The sequence below is a fragment of the Myotis brandtii genome, unplaced genomic scaffold (assembly GCF_000412655.1).
Source record: "Myotis brandtii unplaced genomic scaffold, ASM41265v1 scaffold1583, whole genome shotgun sequence".
Classification (NCBI taxonomy): Eukaryota; Metazoa; Chordata; class Mammalia; order Chiroptera; family Vespertilionidae; genus Myotis; species Myotis brandtii.
In genome coordinates, this window is record NW_005355769.1 from 337,295 (window position 1) to 343,002 (window position 5,708).

At 48.5% G+C, this 5,708-nt stretch overlaps 1 pseudogene; it reads left to right on the forward strand.

Moving 5' to 3' along the window:
- Nucleotides 1–5,708, forward strand: part of LOC102245191 — an 88,328-nt pseudogene that overhangs the window by 7,496 nt on the left and 75,124 nt on the right.

Consider the following 5,708-nt stretch of genomic DNA (forward strand, 5'->3'; position numbering starts at 1 on the left):
GGACCCACCGAGGGCGCTCCCCGCTGGCCGAGGGGGTGAATGGAGCGGCGGGGACTCCCGGATAAAGGGTCGCCCTGGGGAGGAGTCCGGACACCTCCAAGACCCGCTCCTGTTCAGCAACATCCCCAAGATCGTGGGTCTGCACCTCGGGCTGTGGGGCAGCGTGATGGCGCTGATGGTGGAGAAGGCGCTGCGCACGCGGGGTCTGCTGCAGCCCGGGACCTCCTCAAAGGCTTCAAGATGTTCGGCTTCCTCTTCAAGCCCTACATCCGGTACTGCATGGAGGAGGAGGGCTGCATGGAGTACATGCGCAGCCTGCTGCACGACAACAGTGCCAGTGGCAGTGGCAGTGGCAGAAGCACCAGCAGTGCCAGTGGCTGAAGCTGAGCAACATGCTCGCCAAGCCCCACTGGCGGCTCACCAAGTACCCGCTGCTGCTCAAGTCGGTGCTGAGGAAGAGGGACGAGCCACGTGCCAAGGAGGCCGTCATCACCATGATCAGCTCCGTGGAGCGCTTCATCCACCACATGAACGCGTGCATGCGGCAGCGACAGGAGCGGCAGCGGCAGCGGCTGGCGGCCGTGGTGAGCCGCATCAACGCCTACGAGGTGGTGGAGGGTAGCAACGAGGTGGACAAGCTCCTTAAGGAATTTCTGCACCTGGACCTGACCGTGCCCATCCCTGGTGCCTCCCCAGAGGAGACGCATCAGCTGCTATTGGAGGGCAGCCTGAGGATGAAGGAGGGAAAGGACAGCAAGATGGATGTGTACTGCTTCCTCTTCACGGACCTGCTCTTAGTGACCAAGGCAGTGAAGAAGGCTGAGAGGACCAAGGTCATCAGGCCACCACTGCTGGTGGACAAGATCGTGTGCCGGGAGCTGGGGGACCCTGGCTCCTTCCTCCTCTTCTACCTGAACAAATTCCACAGCGCCGTGGGGGCCTACACGTTCCAGGCCAGCGGAAAGGCTCTGTGCCAGGGCTGGGTGTACTCCATTTACAATGCCCAGAACCAGTTGTAGCAGCTGCATGCGTAGGAGCACACGGGCAGCCAGAAGCACCTACAGAGCCTGGAGGAGGAGGAGGAGGAGCAGGAGGACGAGGAGGAAGATAAGGAGGAAGAGGAGGGTGGGGAGAGTAGTTCTTCCGCCGCCAGCTTCCCCACCATCCTGCGCAAAAGCAGCAACAGCCTGGACACCCAGCACTGCGCCTCGGACAGCTCCACGGAGACCCTGGCCCTGGTGGTGCTGGAGCCCGGGGAGACGCTCTCCTCTACCAAGTTCGAGGGTGGCCCCTTCAACTCCCAGTGGGATGAGATGTCCCTCAGTACCACCGCCTCATCTGTGCGTGACAGGGGGTGGTGCCACAACTTCCCTATCGACCCTGCCTTGAGTGTGACAGGGGGCGGGGCCCCAACCCCCCAATCGGCCCTACCCTGAGCGGGACTGAGGGTGGCATCACAACCTCCCGATCCACCCTGCTCTGTGCATGACAGGGGGCAGCGCCCCAACTCCCCAATCGGCCCTGCTCTGAGCCCGACCAGGGGCTGCACCTAGGGATTGGGCCTGCCCTCTGCCACCCGGGAGCAGGCCTAAGCCAGCAGGTCATTATCTCCCGAGGGGTCCCAGACTGCGAGAGGGCACAGGCTGGGCTGAGGGACCCCCCCCCCCCCCCCGGGTGCACAAATTTTTGTGCCCCGGGCCTCTAGTAACAATATAGATACGTAAAATGTTAATATATAGGCACTCCTTGTTCATTTAGTGCCTATATTTCCTCTGCCCCAAAATGAGAAATTACCCAGAATGGTCCTGGTTCCTTTAAGATCAAGATGTTGGTTCTAAGTATGCTTATTATTAGAAGGGCATTTTTGCTTCTAACCCTTTTCAATAACAGAGTTAGGAAATAGAATACATATATACATAACAGCTATATTTCAAATTTTAAAAAAATGACAACAGCTAACACAATAGTCAGCTAGTGTGAATGCCCTTTCTTGAAACATAAATATATAGATTATATAATAGAGCTGCATGTTATTGATCACATTGCATAATAAGGTTGCATCTGATTGGTTAATTCTTGGTACCAGAAATCCTTACATATAGGTATAGGTACCTGATTTTATAAAAAGTTACTTTGAAGTAAAAAGGGTAGGTAATTACTATTATTAATTTTTATGTAAATCAATAAAAATTATACCTTATTTTTTGTCCAATCAAAAAAAGTATAGTTTTTGGTGTGCTGCAGAATTTTACTAATTAGTTTATATGTGACTGGAGATGAAAAAGGTTGAAAATCACTGAACTAAGATATAGCAAGCCTGTGTTTTCAAAGAAAACAAGGAAGTAGTGGTGAGTGGGCAGATGTACAAGGGCCTATGGTGAGAGATGAGGCCAGGGAAGGCTATTTCAGGAGGTACAATAGGTAGGGATTTAAGAAAAAGACACTTCTGATAATAAACTTTTTCAGAGTTTAGAAACATATCAATGAATGTGTCAATTCCAAAGTCAGCATACATAAGCCTGATTTAACTTTCAATTATAGATGCAGTGACTCAAACTCATGTGACTGACCACAGACCAGAATATGAAGAATACTAAGAAAACTAAAATTAAGTGATGTGTGGAAGAGTTTGTTAAAATTTTGTCCTTAGAAGAGCTCTGTGCCTGGCTTATTGGAGGGATTTCTAATTTGAAGGCATACATCATTATTCTTTTTTTTAAGTAAAGGCATTTAGTATACTCTAGCCTTGTGTTGTATATAGCTGTGAGGTTGCGACATTGTGCTCCATATGGACTGCAGAAGATGTGGCTATTAGAGGAATTCAGCACCTTTGGTTCCAGGGAAATTTCCAGTAGCAACCATGCCCAAGCAGTAATTGGGTGTAAGAATATTGCTCAAAAGGAGATAACTAAGAAAGTATGTAACAAAAGTTTCTAAAATAAATCATACTAAAAGAATGTTCTAAATCTTCTTTCATGCATTATTTTAAAAATATAGAGAAAATAATCTCTACTTAGTTAACAAAATTAATTTCTTTTAAAATATTATTGCTTAGGATCAAGATTCAAATACTTTTTTTTTTTTTTTAGAATTATAGACTCTAGAAATTGGAAGGACATTTGGGATATTCTAGTCTGGCTATTCCACATTGCATATTGGGCTGAGAGGGGTTAAATAATATTCTCCAAGGTAACATTAATTGCACAAAAGTTCAAACTAAAACCATGTTTCTATAGTTTATGCTCCCCTGTCTAAGTGGCAGTTCTAAAAGATATTTAGTCTAACAGAGTATATCCCTCTGAAAGTGATCCTGCAGTGTTCATCCAGAATTGATAGTAGGGTTGCAAAAGAGTAGCTGCCATAAAAACGAAAGGACTCAGTATGAATTCACAGAGCAGTGTATTCCCATAAAGTTCATAAAGTGAAAACAATAGAAAGGATCAGAATTCATGTAGAGGGCAGAGACGGTGGCTTGTCTGTTAAAGTGGTATTCTCAGATACTTTAAAGACATATTTGAATCATTTTTTGGACAAAAAAATGAATTATCATTCAATGATCTATTTGTAACTGGGACAATAGATTTATTTGTTCATAATACAACAATAAAATATTTTAAGGTAAATAATTGTCAAGTGAAATATTATTAGGAATCACCAGAAAGTTAAAAGAGAGAGTTCAGGGATCCCACACCCAAAGACTGTGTGGAAATGACTTTCCTCCCACCTTCTAAATTCTTCTAGCTGTACTAATATAATCAAATTAACAAGAGAGACATTAACATGAGAAACTCCAAAATTTACTATGGATGTACATGGTGGGGTGTATGAGACCCAAGGAGGCACTGGGCCGTTAAGGTTTATCTTGAGCAAAGGAGAAGGGGAGGGGGGATTGTGATTGGGACTTAAAAGGGCAGGAAAGCAATTCACATGGAGATGGAAGAGCAAATACTGGTAAATAGGCATTTGCTGGACCATCTTTAACAATGGGGCACAGAGAGGACTCTGAACAAATCGGCCTTGCTGGTTCCTCCTATCACACCTAGCTTATATTACACTATACATATCAATGGTGATATCTCCCTTCCCAGGTCAGGTCCTCTATGTAAATTCCTATAGGCAGTTAGGGGGAAGGTCAAAGGTTTTTCCTGAGTCTACTATTTCTTAAAAACAATTAGCTTAAAATCAATATCCCAAAATGTTACCAATTGGGGTTACCGGCTGGGACTTTGGTTCTAATCGTTGATGCAGAAAAGATTTTAAGGTCAACGAAAATGAAAGTAAAGCAAAATGGGATTTATTAAAAATATACTCCAAACGAAGAGTGGGCCAGTCCAGAGAGACAATGGCCCTGAACTCCTGGGTTATATGATTTAAATGAGGGACTTTCTGGGTGGAAACTTCCATTTGCATTCAGGAATGATTAATAGAAAAGGGTTATCTATACTAATAAAGGGTAATATGCTAATTATACTGGACATCTTCTGGTCATTCTTCTGGACAAAGCCACGGTGCCGGGGGGCAAGGCAGAGGCAGTTAGGGGTGATCAGGCTGGCAGAGGAGAGCAGTTAGGCACAATCAGGTAGGCAGGCAGAGTGGTTAGGGGTGATCAGGCAGGTCGGCAGATGAGCAGTTAGGAGCCAGTGGTCCCAAATTGCAAGAGGGATCGGGCCTAAACTGGCAGTCGGACATCCCCTGAGGGGTCCTGGATTGGAGAGGGTGCAGGCCAGCCTGAGGGACCCCTCCCCCGCATGCATGATTTAGTGCACCAGGCCTCTAGTCTACACTAATAAAAGACAAAGATGCTAATTGACCATACCTTCACTACACCCACCAGCCAATCAGAAGAGTATGCAAATTAACCCAACAAAGATGGTGCTTAATTTGCATACACAGGTGTCCAGAGAAGACTGAAGACAGTGAAGAAGGAAGCCAAGCACTGCAGAAGGGAGCCAAGTGGTGGAGAAAAAATGGACCGGAGGTAGCAGAGATGCAAGCGGAGCTGAGGCAGCGGACATGGGAGGGAGCGAAGTGGCAGAGAAGGGAGGGAGCGAAATGGCGGACACAGGAGGGAGGCGAAGCAGAGGACACAGGAGGGAGCTGAGGCGGCAGAGAAGGGAGGGAGCCGAGGTGGCGAAGACGGGAGGGAGCTGAGGGTGAAGTGGCAAAGGGAGGGAGCAAGGCAGCCTCGGTGGGCTTCGCTCCCTTCTCTGCTTTGCTCTGGTCTCAGGAAGCCCTATTCTTGCAGGAATCTTCCTGCAATGGGCCTCTAGTCTATATATATAAAAGGCCAGCGACCTGAAAGTCATAACGACCAGAATGACCAGTCACTATGACATCCACTGTGGCCAGCGAACAAGCCCCATTGGGGGATGGGGCTGGCTGGACAACGTCCTGTGGCCCCTCCCCCCAGCTGACCCCACTCCTGATCACCCCCCCACCCCAATAGGGGGCATTGCCGGCTGGCCAACCTCCTGCAGCCCTCCCCCCTGGCCAGCCCTGCCCTGGATGGGCCCTCACCACCCCAATTGGCCTGCAGCCCCTCCCTATGGCTGGCCCAGCCCCTTATTGCCCCCCACCCCAATAAGGGGTGGGGCTGGCTGGCCAACCTCCTTCAGCCCCTCCCCCTACCCAGCCCCACCCCAGATCGGCCCCTATTAGGGGCAGGGCCAGCCAGCCAATCACCTGCGGCCCCTCCCCCCAGCCATCCC